The sequence below is a fragment of the Conger conger genome, chromosome 13, assembly GCF_963514075.1.
Source record: "Conger conger chromosome 13, fConCon1.1, whole genome shotgun sequence".
Lineage (NCBI taxonomy): Eukaryota > Metazoa > Chordata > Actinopteri > Anguilliformes > Congridae > Conger > Conger conger.
In genome coordinates, this window is record NC_083772.1 from 43,050,930 (window position 1) to 43,067,838 (window position 16,909).

The window sequence follows — 16,909 nt, forward strand, 5'->3', positions numbered from 1 at the left end:
TAAATGTAGCTACAATTACTCAGAATGTAGATCAAACTACTTAATTTGTCAAATAATTATCATATTCCCCAGACATGACACACATGTGAGTCACCTGCAAAGTGTGCACTGCTTCTGACCAATCAGGATTCAAGGTCAAATGGTCACATTTCTGACACAAATTTTACTTCTGCAGAATGTAAATAATACTCCCCAACACAGCTAATGAATGGCAAAACTATAAAGATTAATTACAGTATACTCTAGATCACCTGCTTCATACTAAAACATTTTAGTGCATGCCATTATTTCAACATTTATGAAATAATATCATTTTGGGATAAAAAAAAACCGGTAGAAATCCATGTTCTGCAACCCTATAAAGTTCACATTCAGAAATTCATACTGAATGAAAGCAGCTCAAGAGAGTGCAGTTGAATTGAGTCTCTCACTTGACCTGGTCTCTGTTCAAAGCATGTAAGGCGAGCCTTAAAGTGACTACGACCAAATATAAAATAGGGAGTTTTACAATGGAAGAAGGCCCCTGTCTGTGCACTGTATCCAAACACTGACATAGTATTATCTGCTCCTGGAGGAAGGTACAATATTAACGGGAGTCACATAATTTAATGTCCCCTTCACTACTCATGTTTAAATGGTTTAAAGGACTGTATTGTACCTGCAGTTTTTGTGCTCTTTTAACAGCGCCGTGGGGAGGCGTGGGAACGTGTGTGTGATGGGACGGGGGAACCTTTGTCTCAGGTGTTTTGCGCACCTGCGTATTTGCACATTCAAACCCACATCGTTTGGCTGAAGATCCGAGCCACTGTTCCCCAGTGCAAGCCCTGATGCACGCTGCCGTCCTGCAGCATACAGGACTCAACAACTCACCAAAGCAGGCCCTGCACTGCAACGTCTCCCAAATACATCCCAAAATACTAATACCTAGAATGTGCCTTTGTATTGTCTTTTTTTTAATGCAAGATACTGAGAATTATTGGCACCCTTCATAAAAATGAAGAAAGAAGGCTGCATATAATAAGCAACACAGATAATTATCTATATGTTATGTTTCAACATATAGGAAAACAATTTACTTTTATGTCAATACATTTACTTTTATACTCTATTTTTTCCTAGCATAGGTCTTCTGCTGTTGAATGTTGATCTTACTGCCATTCATCCCCGACACAAAAGATTTAGGGAATTTAAGGTATGATGAAAGAGCACAGCGGCCTCGTGGGAGCTGTTATTGTACGGCTGCATTCTCTGTGTTACATGCCACCCCTGTGCTAGGACAGATTAGGCTGCAGTGCGGAGAAAATGTCTTCTTTTGCTGAAAGCGTATCCCCCGCTCGCTCTCTGACAGAGCCCCTGTGCCAAACGAGATTATCCCTTTCTGCATGTTGGCTACCTCCCCCTTTTCAGCCTAGTTTAAGCAGAGAAAATTCCAGTTATATATTGTTCTTCATCTTTGAACCACTTCGAGGTAGCATATGCCCGTGGCATATTTCCCCGAGGAAATCAAACCAGCTTTTTTTCACCCGCACTCCATTGGAGTGACATAGATATTTGCAAAGGCCTTTCAGCACTAATGGGAGCTAATAATGTGGGTGAAATATTGTTATTGCGTAATACCTTTTATGAAATTACAGTTTTCATTGGTTTTGAGCGATTCCCAATACAGAATATAGCTGTGCGTCTTGACTCCATTCTCCCACCTACACCTGTGACCACAGCTCAAGCAGACAAAGCCTCCAGTGATAGATTTTTTTTCCCCCCAGAGTACTACAGGAGGGATAGCACTAGTCATCATAGAGGTGCATATGTCTCTGATAACAGTTGATAGTATGGGGCGGGGGGGGGGATCTCAGGCAACCTTATGAGCTCTGGCTGACATCTATTATACCCTCTGCCTGCTGGAAGAATGACATCACCATGGCTCATGTGGCTAAAGTATCCTCTCTGTTTTTGAATGCTTTAATGATTAATGTGTTGTTGTTGTATTTTACAGACGTTTTTTTATTCAGAGACCGATAATGATTACCATTCATTGCAGCGCAATACAAAAATGCAACATTTTGGTTGAAAACAAAAGGAAAACATTAATTGCGGGAACACATATTAGATGCAGGGAGCGAGCAGCAGACAGAGGGGCCATTTTAAAAGGGTTTTGTTTAACATGCAGTGGAGCGTGATGGTGGAGGAGTCCTGAGTTATGAGCAGGATGAAAATAATGTGCCATTAGAGACGCAAGCACCAAGTGAACCAAAAGCAAAAAGCAATAAACCACAGGAATAATGGAGAAAGGAGGGACGGGCATTCAAGCAGCACATTCTGTATTATCTGACGAGGAACAGACCATGAGGCAGCAACGAGTCAATTCAGAAAAACACAGGTGAGAGATTCATAATACATGCACAAAAGGAAGTGTTGAATATGTTAGGAATTAATTCAAAATGTTCAAATGCTCAGCCAGCCTTCTCGAGACAGAAAGGGAATTGTCGAGGGAAGGCTGCTGACAGAAGAGAAAGGATTGAGAGCGGCATGTTTAAAATGGCGTAAAGTCATAAAGAAAAATACAAGCAACTGACAGTGAAATGTGACAGGAATCACATTTCAACCAGATGGAAGATAACAAAGATAACAATGGCAAGTCACATTTTTAACAAAGCGCATTACACAATATATACCTGTATGTAAAGAATAAAAACGGTGAAAAAACAAAAACCACAGTACGGCAACAATAATACATAAAGATATAACAAAAACAACAACAACAAAGACAGTTCACACGTGCAATTAAAAGGTGAAAGAAGTTAGAATTGAGCTGGGATTTGAAGGTGTATATGGATGGTATAAGTAATAAGTGACAGAATAGGCATATGAAGCAATAAAAGAGCCAAGATTATCTACAGAGGAAATGGAATCAGGCCTGCGATGGAACCTTGAAGAACCCCATGAGAACAGTCTCTCTCTCTCTGATACGACCTCTCTAAGGGCAACTCACTGTGCAATAGGAGGCAATGAGAAGTGCCAGCATTTATAAAAAAAATATTTATGTATTGAGACATATTGAGTAATTATAAATAGGCGCAGTACAGTGAGGAATTGAAAAGCTAGATTGGCTTGGGAGGGGAAGGAGAAGAAAATCATGAAATTATTTACGAACAAATATTAGAGCTATTTCCAATGAGAGGGAAACCCAATATAGTGGGCATCATTCATGCAAAATCCTTAGCACAGTTGTCGTGTTGAACTCCAGTCCTGGACGCATTTGCAGTTTCCTTTCAATCAGCAGCCAATTAAGACCTTGAAAACAACATGTTTAGACTCTTTAGCCAATCAATAGCTTAATTACTTGTACTGAAACACAGACTCTGTGGTCCTCCAGGACTGGAGTCTGACATCCCTGCCTTCACAGATTAAGCCATTTCTCACATCAACCCTCCTTTCTTAGGGTCTTGCTCTGAGACAGTTCTGTCGATGTGCCGGGCATGGGATTCAAGTCATTACATTGATAACAAAAAAAAAGACATAAGTCTGTTGTTTTTAAAAATAGTTACAAGATTTGATGCACTGGCGAAATAATGAGGCTTAATTTCAACTTAAATTCATTCACATGGTGTACTGCCCGTCATGCCAACAGGAGTTCACCAGATAACATTGTATTCGTGCAAATGTGCAAACAAAGCATATGCCCTGAAATACCAGTGATGTCATACCTTGTTGGCCTTCTATTGAACATGGCACCATGCTTAATTGTAGCCCAGCTCAGCTGTAACAATAGTCAAGGGGTCAGCCCTGGGTGTCATGGGGAGGGGCTGATTGAGCACCGCTGTTATGTCTGGCTGTCTGACGTCCGCAATGAGGTGTTGCTGTCGAAGGTTTGCTCTGCGGAGAGTATCATTACACAACGTGCAATTTGCGCACGTGTTCATTTTCACATGAGCTCACGGCACGGTTACCGTCGCGAGACGAAATGATGGCCTCTCAGGGCTAAACGTCTTCACTCCCTGCCGTGATGTGGTGTATCCGATATATTCAGTGTAGCAGCTGCGTGTGTGTTGATAACCGTCGTGATGTGAGATATAAGAAAAGCAGGCTTTTGTGTACTAAATTCGATTTGAAAGCTTGCCACTTGAATTCATGATGGTGGCACTGTTATTGTAAATATTTAGTTGGATGAATGGACTTTATTCATCACCTGAAGGATCCAGTCAAGCCCGTGAGAGGCCACATCCTGGAACTATGTAACCAGAAGTGAAAAGGAAAATCAGCATTTAGTACGCATGTTCCTGGGCAGGAAGCAGGTGGCAGGATCTTGCACGAAGCTGAGTGTAAAACAAAATAATAATCATTTATAAGTAATTACAGGGTAAACAATGTCGGCCGCGGAGTGAACAATGCCAGCGGTGGTGCGCCGTACAGGCCTTGCGATGGAAAAGCCTGCATCATTTCGCTTTGTTGAGAGAGCTGCGTGAAGATTATATTTATCCCTCCGAGGCCTCCAGTGCCAAATCTGTGTGCTTCCGTAGGCCTGGGTGTGTGCACGTGAGTGAGTAAGCCCTCATTTATAGTCAGTGTACAGTCAGAGGGCCAGACTACTCACTGAGGTCATCTGGGTACGGTGAGACGCCCAGTTCATATACCTATCCGCACCCACTACAAACATGTCAGCGTAGAACGTTCATTCAGCCAATTTGTGCAAGTCTATTAGATGGGAGGGGGTGGCTGTCAGCACAGACCACAGCAGACATGAAAACCATTACTCTGCGCAGTAAATAGACAAATCCTCAGCTACCATTTTATTGTTTCATGTCACTTTCTATTTACAGTTCTGCTTGTCTGAACGCCATATTCAGTGGCAACGTTTTGAAACGTTTCCCATGTTGGAAGAAAGAAATCCCATATGCACAGGACCTAGTATTTGCAAAATGGTAGTCCTGCCTTCTAAGAGACCTCATCTTGTTTGATGATACCTTACTGTACTATACTGTACTATACCTTAGTCCTCCTAATTTAACTTCCCCCCACCTATACACCCTATATTCTTTCAAAAAAAATTTTTTTTTTAATGTAATTGATTTTTTTTTTTGTTAGAACTGCTCTTCATGCGCGTTTTGATATTTATGGATTTGATATTTTTAACTTGTTGGATAACCTATGCACTTGTAAGTCACTTTGGATTAAAAGCGTCTGCTAAATGGCTAAAAATGATGACATCTGTGTGAAATGCATTGGGGAATTGTGTTGGGCAGGGACTAATGAGAGCGGTGTTTCTCATTACACGGTCCTCTGGTCAACCAGCTGTATCAATCACATTCCTTTCCCCTCTGTTATAAGTTACGGGGAGACGCAGAACGGTGAGTACACATGGAAGAAGGGAATGCTCTGGATTTCAGAGAGGTGCCAGACCAGCTGCAGCCCCCCTGCAGAGACGTTGCGGGTTCTCCAATTCAGTCCTGAGGGACCCCGGTGTCAGGCTGGGTTTTGTTGCAGCTCTCGATCAATCGAGGTTATTGGAAAAATGCACTTAAGGTCCTTTATTATCCTTTGTTACTTAAACTTATGAGCACAGAGCACAATACTTCACACAATTTTTGGGTATATTTTTTACGGGGGTGTCCACAGTATTTTCCCCTCAAAATTCAGCAGAAAGGATCATTTCCCAGCAGATCTTGCCTCAACAGTTCTTTGGCTTTATCGGTTTCAACCCCGCAGATATTCTAACTACGCCCCTGTTTGTTACCAAGCGCATTTCCACAAATGGTTTAGTTTTGGTGACCAGGTGTCTACGCTTTCAGCAATTAGGAATTGATTTCAGCAGTCTATAATCTGATATATTTTTCTAAATAAATGAACCCCGGGAGTCAATCGACAGCAGTGCAGCGCATTAAAGGAACGTTACACGGTCCTGGGACATGACTGCGGCGTTTAAAAACATCTGTGTTATGACAGCAGAGCGGGACTGGAGCTGAACTGTCACCTCCAGCCCCTGTGTTCCCGCGTCACGTAGCCCATCGGGCCACCCTGTGTGTGTGCGGGAGAGGCCAGCTCGCAGCCGGCGACGTGAACTCCGAGCAAGGATCAGTGGGGAGAAGCATCTGAGCACAGGGCTAGGAGCAGCCGAGATCACTATGGAAACTGAACAGAGCAGGAAGTGTAGTAGTAGTAGTAGTGGTGGTCGTTGTAGTAGTTGTAGTTGTAGTTGTAGTAGTAGTCGTACTGTATTAGTAGCCATAGTACTAGTAGCAGGAGGTGTAGTAGACATAGTACGAGTAATAGTAGTTTGTTTGAAGACAAGTACTTTGGGGTTGAACACATCAAACCGTCAGACACACGTTTCCACTGCAGTCCCCAAGCAAAAATAATGAAGCAGAAGGTGATAAGTACAAAAAAAAAAAGATAATGACCACATCAACAAAATCCGTACAAATCATTTTCCACTATCCATTCACAAGCAGAGAAAGGATAGAGCTGCAGGAACACAGACTAAAAGTGCATCATCTAACATCCATTTCCACCAATTGCTCTATTGAGAGCCACTCCATTATTTATATTCTTAATTGTTGCTGGAGAACTGTTCCATAATGAGACTCCTGAATATTCAAATGCGTTTTTAACCATGCAAACACTTAACTACAATGCCAAAGCCCGGTCTTGGGCAGAGCCTGGTACCAAACAAAATGGATTCAGCTTTGCCTAAATGCCGAGGAGTTTTTTCATCACATTCTTTAAGTCACTACTGAGGGTACTTTCTACAATGGATTCATCTACAAGGAACATCAGTACAGACAAACTGTCAGCATAAGGAAATAATTTGCAGGCTCAGAATGAGCTCATATTGTTAATAACAAAAACAGAAGTGGACCCAGAATGCTGCCCTGTGGTACCCAAAGATCAATTGCTTTTTCAGATGGAGACCCACTAATATCAACAAATTAACGTTCCTGGGAAGTAAGGCTTAACCCACTTTTGATAAAAATCATTCAAACCTATTGCCTTTATAGTAATGTGTTGTAATTATCAGTGTCAAAAACATTCTGTAGGTCTAGAATCATGCAAATTACCATTATAAACCTATTTTTTTTTAATACAATGTAAAGACAAGTATCAGATGAATCTGTGAACTGTAAAGAGGGCTTATTCGGTGGATATAATCATTAATCTGATCATAAATTATTATTTCCATCCCTTAAGACATTACACCCAGTTACACAGAACCACACTTTCTGTGCTTAATTTCTTATGCTAGGGCACATATTGTCCAGACCAGTCACCTTAGAATATTTAAGCTTTTATCACATTAATTTGGGGCACTTTTTATACCTTTTGAAGAATAAAATATGGCTGTCATCAAATCCAGAGTGCATGAGTAATTTATTATTCAAATCTCAACTGTAGCAGACATAAAAAATTAATGAAAACATACAGCAACTAAAGTTTTATGTTTCACCAAGTGAGAGACATGCATGCTCTGTCTGCACGTGTTGCCTATAATAGGGTCACTTCTGTTGACCCAATTGTGCTTCATGAAATATAATTTTAATATACTAGGTCACAAGAGATCATACCCTCCATTTCTTGTTATTGTTCCAACCGCCATACAATTATGGATTTTCAGTCTTGCAGCACCCATACCCATTTAGACTAGGGAGAGGAGCCTATTTTATGGAAATATTTTGGTAAGTGAAGCTTTTCAGCTGGAAACTGGTGTAAATGTATTTAAAAGCTATTACATGTAACATTTTAACAAACATCTTTGTGAAGATTTTATTGATTTATCTTGAAACAGTCAATCTTCTGATGGCAAATAAGAAAAAATATGCAATATGCCATAAAATGACCTTTTTTTCCCCTACCAATGGTTGAATATTTGTCATGACACCAGACAAATACCTGCCATATGTTTCTTCCACTCATGGATTCAGCCAGCTGATTTCATGAATTAGTCCTACCTGCTGGCTGAATAATTATGCTAATTGGCAAGTCCAGGTGATTGGAACAAAATTATCAGGAGGACTTAATTTCTGAACCAGGGTTTAACAGCGCTGAATGACAATTGTTTCCTCACATGATAAAATGAGCATTCCTGGAGTGGCAAGGATGTAGACAGCATACAAGTTATGTTGTCATGGAGAGCACATAATTAATCAGTGTTGCCACTGATTCATATCAGCTCATGTCTACTCTCCTCATAAGCTCTGGCTGATACAATGCAGTACTGTATGTGTGTGTGTGTGTATGTGTATGTGTGTGTGTGTGTGTGTGTGTGTGTATGTGTGTGTGGAGATGGGGAAATGTGTGTGTGTGTGTGTGTGTGTGTGTGTGTGTGTATGTGTGTGTGGAGATGGGGAAACGTGTGTGTGGAGATGGGGAAACATGTGTGTGTGTGTATGTGTGTGTGGAGATGGGGAAACGTGTGTGTGTGTGTGTGTGTGTGTGTGTGTGTGTGGAGATGGGGAAACGTGTGTGTGTGTGTGTGTGTGTGTGTGTGTGTGTGTGTGTGTGTGAGGAGATGGGGATACGTGTGTGTGTGTGAGGAGATGGGGAAACGTGTGTGTGTGTGTGTGTGTCTGTGTGTGTGTGAGGAGATGGGGAAATGTGTGTGTGTGTGTGTGTGTGTGAGGAGATGGGGAAATGTGTGTGTGTGTGTGTGTGTGTGTGTGTGTGTGTGAGGAGATGGGGAAATGTGTGTGTGTGTGTGTGTGTGTGTGTGTGTGAGGAGATGGGGAAATGTGTGTGTGGAGATGGGGAAATGTGTGTGTGGAGATGGGGAAACATGTGTGTGTGTGTGTGTGTGTATGAGGAGATGGGGAAATGTGTGTGTGTGTGTGTGTGTGTGTGTGTGTGTGTGTGTGAGGAGATGGGGAAATGTGTGTGTGTGTGTGTGTGTGTGTGAGGAGATGGGGAAACGTGTGTGTGTGTGTGTGTGTCTGTCTGTGTGTGTGTGAGGAGATGGGGATACGTGTGTGTGTGTGTGTGTGTGAGGAGATGGGGAAATGTGTGTGTGTGTGTGTGTGTGAGGAGATGGGGAAATGTGTGTGTGTGTGTGTGTGTGTGTGTGAGGAGATGGGGAAACATGTGTGTGTGTGTGTGTGTGTGTGTGGAGATGGGGAAACGTGTGTGTGTGTGTGTGTGTGTGTGAGGAGATGGGGAAATGTGAGTGTGTGTGTGAGGAGATGTGTGTGTGTGTGTGTGTGTGTGTGTGTGTGTGTGGCAATGGAGAAACGTGTGTCTGTGTGTGTGTGTGTGTGTGTGGAGATTGAGACAAGTGTGTGTGTGTGTGTGTGTGGTCATGGGGAAGCCACAGTACATTTGCCAGTCCCCCAGGGTTTCCCTGTCTTTCCCACAGGACAGTGTGTCTTGTGCTTGATGCATGAGCTGCGAAATCAGCCTGAAAAAAGATAACACCGCGGTATCCGTGGAAACCGTGCAACTGCGACCCGGATTTGGCAGGGGTGGAAACGCAGCGCCTGAGACCCCTTTAACGGCTGTTTGGTAACGTCTGCCACATCTCAGCCAACGTTTCTGAAAATTTCTGCACAGTCCCCCCCCCCGTCTCTCTCCCTCCCTCTCGGTCTCTCTCCCTCTCTTTCTCTCGGTCTCTCTCCCTCTCTTTGTCTCTGTCTCTCTCCCTCTCTTTCTCTCTGTCTCTCTCCCTCTCGTTTGCACCTGCTTTCCAGATCGTACTTGCGATGTTACCACTTACAGAATTATCCGACACAGCACCTTGTGTGTTAAGCTAAATTAACTGGTGTGAATGACAGCATGCCACATATGGGCTACAGCAACAAAAGCAAAACAGAGTGCATTCAGTTCCAGGACTGACCTACCAGTACTATCGATTATAATATTAAACATTCATAGTATTAGTCTATGTTAACTTAACCTTGATGTACTTTGAACATTGCCAAAAATTGATTTGCAGCAATATCTGCTTCCATTGTTGGGTTTTTTCATCTTTTCACAGATTGTACTGAGTGGCCAGCACTCCAACCAATCATATAAAAGAGAGAGAGTAATGTCTTGCTTGAGACAGCAAAACAAATCACTGCTATGTTTCATGGAATTACTGGGACCTTATTTATTATTTATTACAATGTGAATTCCACCCTTAACTTACTCTAGCATCGTTTGTTACAAAATGGCCTAGTATGCAGTTAACCGAAAAAATGGTTTTGAGTGATGTTCGAACTTCAAGTGACCTGAGAAGCAGCAGTGTGTTTTCACATCGATACAGAAATGCATATGCTATAATGGTAATTTACTGCAGTTCCATCACAGATCGACACATACAACACAAACAAACACTGTTAATAGAGAAGAATATGCCACGAGTAAGCAATCTTTCATGTAGCAATCACAACGTCTGTAAGGGTGTAATATATCAGATGTTGCATTCAACATTTTATTTCTCTTATTCTAGGGACGGCCATTGCAGGCCATTACAAATGAATGCATACGGTTTCAGCTGAAATATTATCCCACCGCAGTCTATGACTTTGTTAGTGTCATTGGTGTTGCACCTGTAGCTTATACTTAACAGCCTCTCACCAGAATACTGCTCAATCACCACCTCCAGCACTCTTTCAAGGACCTTGGAAACAGTTTGCACTGTATGAATGGCCCTTCACAAAAGCATTATACCTCCTTCATGAGCCCGACACAGTAATTCTGTAAGCAAAGGATAGTCAACTGGCAGCCTGAGAACAAAATGCCGCAAATCACAGGTGTGCTCTGAGCACTGTGATCATGGAGAATAAAAAGTTTTTTATTTTTTTCAGAAATACTGACTGTTCAGGTCTATCTGGACAGCATACATCTCTCACTAGAAAAGGAATAATAAGTGACTGCTATATGTTAGTATATTTTAAGAATGCATCTACACACATACATTTTAAGTCATACCTGTACATTGCTTTCTGAACACTGTGTGTTCGGCCCATTGGAAACATTTTGGAGCAGAAGCTGCAATCTTAAATAACAATAATAATTCCTTACATATATATCGTCATTTTCCCAAAACAGAAAGCAGTTTTTACAGTAGTGAGGAGGAATCTCACTTCAGCCCCCACCAATGTGTAGCGCTCAGGGTGATAAAGGCAGCCATTTTGAGTCAGAATGCCCACCACACATCAGCTGAGGTGGAGAGGGAGAAAACATAGCTTTGCCAATTAAACTGGCCGATTGGGTGGCAGGTTGTGAAAGCCAAGTTGGGAATTTGGTCAGAACACCGCAGAACCACCTACTCTTTTGGGAAGAGTGTCATGGGAGCTTTAATGACCAGTGAGTCAGCGCCTCGGTTTAAAGTCTCATCCAATAGGCAGACCTTTGAAAGAAGGGACAGAAAGAGGCTTAGTATATGAAGATGCAGCCCCCATGTTCCTGGTTGCTGACCAGACCCAGTGGACCCGGTAGTGTCTCTCTGAGATTTGCTCACTGACTCTGGGGAGACATTTCCCCCAACCCTTTCACCCTCTGATGAAGTGCGATCTGAGGTCTCTGTAATATCCAGGGCCTCTTTCCCAATGTCAGTTTGGGAAAAACCTATTTAAAACACACATACCATGTCCTGTTCCACATTGCCATTCTGGGTGGGGGTCGGGGGCGGGGGGTAGCATCATGGTCACTCAAGGGTGGCTGTAGACATTGACCACGTTCTTGACATGTTAGTCTTAATCTGTGCAGTGCACTGAGTTCAAACCGGAAGTCTTAACTTATCACAATAGTGCAGACCTGCTGGTCATGATCGGATAAGGGGGATTTGTAAAGGCATGGCTATCCAAACATCCACCATCTTATGTCCTCCTTGAATTCTATTGTTCATCTAATAGACTGGTGGTCTCACAAGCAAGAGAGAGAAACATTTTCTCGCACTTGCCCCATCTGTCTATACGCCAGCCTTATTGCATGCTTCACTGAGGCTTTCCGGGCCCAGTAGCCCATGGCTCCTTGAAACCTGTGTTGCATCCCTTCAAGCAGAGCATCCACAGACAAGCTAAGGGACTATACAAACACAAGAACAAAGAGTTTACCACATGCTGGTGTCACTTTGTGCCCAAAGTTTACAAAGGACCGTACAAAGGACCTACTTCATAGACACTGATCATTAAAATCAATGGATGTACAAGCATGCTTTCAATTTCACCCTGTTGAGCAGAAGTCACAGAGACTCACCTTGCCCTGATAAACATACCTCTGTCATGGGCACCATTAATCTTGCCAATTATCATGCATTATTAGTGCAACAAGGATACTCTTGCTATTCTCAGTAATTCACAAGAGCTGTGCCTGCAAACTCTTATACCTCAATAATGTCGTAGGCTCTGTCAGCACAGTTGTGATATCCATCTCCATTTCCACAGATCCGGGATAGAAACGGACATACTGTACTTTGAATGGTAGCTGAAGCAGAATTGCCCAATAACTTCCCCATCTGGTTTCACATGGCTCAGGGGACCGTTTCATTGACAGTTTAATTGCTCTGTAAAAACTATCCTAACATTCTCCATGTAACAATTTTTCCGGTTTGAAGAACGTTAAAAAAATGTTTTGACAGAGGCCATAAGTTTGTTATCTTTAGGGGAATCTGTTGACAATATGCCAAGTGCTACAATGTGGGCATCAAATGTTAAGTGCACTGAATGTGACAGCAAGCTTTTATGTTACGGATGTCTTTATGCGCTTAAAAAATATACTGTAACATGCACTGTCAGACACAAATGGAGGTCACGTTTTTAAAATCAGTGGAGAGTGGCTGGGAGTCGTGGCTGATACAGTCCAATAAGCATTATGGAATTCCCTTGACAGAACATAATTCTTAATAATTCTTTATCCATCTGTTGAATTGTACAGGACTGCAGAAAAGCTGTCAGTTGCATTGATCAGTACATTTTTTTTCATGCAAAGTAGTGGTCTGGGGCACATACAGTAGGCTACTTCTATTGAAACTGTCAAGCTGATTGAATCAACCCCACGCCTCCAAACAATTAAATGCTAATTGTTAAAAAATGCATTTAATTTGAGATTTGTCCACCTTTTCCAGTGGAATACTCACATTTAAGAAGCATCTGTGAAATCTTCATAGGTGACATGTATCGCTCAGGCGATAAGAGCAGTCGCGTGGCGGTTCGATCCCACCCTGGGCATGTCAAAGTGTTGGCGTGTGAATGTAAGTGTGTGTGAATGGGTGAAATTGTACAGCGCTTTGGATAAAGCCTCTATGTAAATGCCAACCATTGAATGACATCCAGTCACCACTCAAGGCTGGCTTTTCCCCTGCTGACAGATGATTCCTCCTTGGTGTTGATCACAGACAATCCACATTTCTTCATTTTTTTAAATGTTGTTCTACTGTTACCTTCTTGGAATTTAAGCTAAATTGCAAGTCATGCAAAATAAATGCAATCCATCTGTATGCAGTGTATCGGCCAGATACTGCTTCGCTCGTTCACTCAAAGACATGCTTTTCGTGGCATTTTAACCTCCATGCACGTTTTCCTCTTTTGTCTTCACTTCCCGGACTCTCCCCATGTTACATCAACTAGTTGTTTTTATAAGCATCTCAATTAGAAACTCAGTTGTATGATTGGTCACTTGACTGTGCAGTTGAAGTGCATATGGGGACCCCTGGAGGATAACCATGGAAATACAAGTTTAAATCCAATACAAGTCCTTTGTTGGAGACAAACTGTGCTCCGAGAACACATTATAAGAAAATTTTCTACATTTTTTAAAAACATTTTTTATATACATTTCAAAAGAAAATTGCTTTTCTGAATAGAATTTCAACACATGGTAGAATAAATAATGTGGTAACACAAAAGGTGTGTTGGATATTGCATCTTTTTTTAGAGTGATGTGCTCAGAGCAATATGTGGAATCAAAATCAAGTAATGGAGTAATTCTCCTGGAGGACATGAACTGGCTGTCCATGGCCATATATCGGGCTACATGGCCATATTCTGTGTGAACCAATATGATTTCCACACCCTCTGAATGATGAACATGAGTAGTCGCTGTGACACAGACCTGACCGATCCAAACCAGACCGCGGAGAAGCAGCAAGCTCATCACAGCGCCAGCCTCCTTTCTGCCCGTGTGAAGGGGTTCGTGCGAGGCGGTGGGCTCTGGTGCAAGGCTTCGGGGGTCGCAGAGGAACTGTGAATTTTGCTGCGACGTCTACGGGGGATTCAGGAGGAAACGGGAGGGACGCGGCGGATGCCACGATTCCAGTCTTCGCTTCACTTCTCTAAACAAGCCGTCACGTATGGCGTTATTTTTGTGCCAAAATTATGTGCGGGTGAAGGGAAATAATATGTTTAGCTTGACCTTGAGATATAACCCTAATTATGCACTTTGTTGGATGTCGCTCTGGATAAGAGCGTCTGCCAAATGCCACTAATGTAATGTAATTCGCAAACATGTCAGTTTGGGGAAAGCTTTTCCCCTACAATAAATTGACACACAAAACCTGCTCAAAAATCATTGTGATATTGTGTAGTCAGCAACTAGGTTTCTTGTAACAGTACTATATTATTGTAAATTGATCATATCTACAATATATAGCTTAGAGCTGCAGACATATCCCTGGACTAGACAAAATAGAGGAGTCTGACTATCAAAGTGATGCTTGCACCCAAGGCCAGAACTGTGAATCTGACTCTGAGACTCTGAAGCCTTATATCAGTTAGATATTCAGTCGACAACAACTGGCACATGAGCCAGAGTTCTGTTGTTATTAAATTTGGAGTTCGATGATGGGGGCAGGGGAGCTCATTTTCTGCTGTCAATCATCGTAGAGAGTATTGATGGTGGCTGGGGGAGTAAGGATGTTCAGCTGTTGTTCATCATGGGGATTGTTGCTGGTCACAGAGGTTTGCTGGCAGCAATTGCATTTGGGGGGCTGAGCATTTCCCACATCCGGCACCCCGGCCCTTTGATGAAGTTATAGTTGGTTTTGAATGTAAAAAAAAATCTGTATACACAATGACTTGGTTGTGTTCATATTTGTCGGAAACATCTCTTAACAATTAACAGGCAAATGTAATGAATGAGTCAAGCTTGTTTACAATGGCTCAGAATTATAACCCACCTTAGGAGGGTCCAAGATTGTCGTAGAATTTTACTTCAGTCTTGGAAACACATTTGAATATCAGAATATCAGAAGACTGGGCGGTAATGTTTGATCAAAGCCTTTCAGGTTCTAGTCAACAGGCCAACAGGATGCTAGGATACATATCCAAGAGCACTATAAGAAAGCTATAGTGGTTCAAAAGGTTCAGAGAAGGGCAACCAGGTTGATTTCATGTATAAAAGATAAAGGGTATGAGGAAAGACTTAAGATGCTTAATTTCTTAGTAAAAGGAGATTTAGGGGGGATTTGATTGTGGATTAACAAAGTGAACTAGAGTGGTCACTGTATGGAATTGCTTGCCAGGATGCTAGGATACATATCCAAGAGCACTATAAGAAAGCTATAGTGGTTCAAAAGGTTCAGAGAAGGGCAACCAGGTTGATTTCATGTATAAAAGATAAAGGGTATGAGGAAAGACTTAAAATGCTTAATTTCTTAGTAAAAGGAGATTTAGGGGGGATTTGATTGTGGATTAACAAAGTGAACTAGAGTGGTCACTGTATGGAATTGCTTGCCAGGATGCTAGGATACATATCCAAGAGCACTATAAGAAAGCTATAGTGGTTCAAAAGGTTCAGAGAAGTGCAACCAGGTTGATTTCATGTATAAAAGATAAAGGGTATGAGGAAAGACTTAAAATGCTTAATTTCTTAGTAAAAGGAGATTTAGGGGGGATTTGATTGAGGATTAACAAAGTGAACTAGAGTGGTCACTGTATGGAATTGCTTGCCAGGACATGTAGTGTAGGCAGTCAGACTTTTCAAGACCAGGATTGATACGCTAGCAGAGCACAAAGACAGTGATTGATAGGGAAACAATATCAATCAAACTATCAATGCCATACTTGTACAATGAGTAGATGTTTACAGTGATGCGATCGTCTGCCTAACACAAAAAGCTCATCCATCTCCTCAGGGAATGACTGAGACTAGCCTCTCGTCATTGCCACGGACCTACCTTAAACATAGACCTATGATTTGCTTCCATCAACCAAGGATCTGGGTCAGGCCTGTATCACTGAAGAGCTACTCTGGTTTTTACTCTGCAGTCATCCAGCCGACTAAGTAATCCTGCTTTGTGATACAGGCCTCTGCCTGATGAATTCAAATGGCTCTTCAAGAAAAAAAACTTCCCTCTCAAAGTTTCTCCCATCTGTTTTTCACCTGCTGTTGAGTCGCCTTGCTACAGTCGGCCATGTTGTTTTCTTTGCTTGGCCAGTCCCTCTGCACTACCAAGTCTCACCGTCCCCCTCCCCCAACATGTCAGCAATAAGTGGTTCTCACAAGCATGGACTTCAACTATTCAACTACTTTTTTCCCCTTTAAACTCAAGAGTAATAAGTCTTTTGGGCTTTGATTATGGAATTAATTTAATATAGGCTACAAAGACTGGGCAATGACAATTATGGGGAAATTAAATTAAATTATGAAAAACAAACAACTAAAATAGAAAGCCTTCAGCATTTCCTGGGCTCTATAATATAAACACTGTTCTTTTTCAAGTCAGAAAACAATATCTTTGTGGAGTGGTGCATTTGCATTTCAGTGTGGCTAAATGGCTGAAAACAACTATTTGGGTCTGTGGGACGCAGAAATATCAAGGGCTTAAGATTACACAAGCCTGTTGTACTGTCTTTCTCTTTTGCTTGCTCGTCTTCAGAGTAGTTATCTTGTCTCTCCCTGATCCACTCGCTCTTTACTCCCAAAGACAATTGTCGATGAACAGCATGAGCACCTTGATACAAGGCGCCCAGACATACATAATAACTGTACTGCTACACTAACTTTG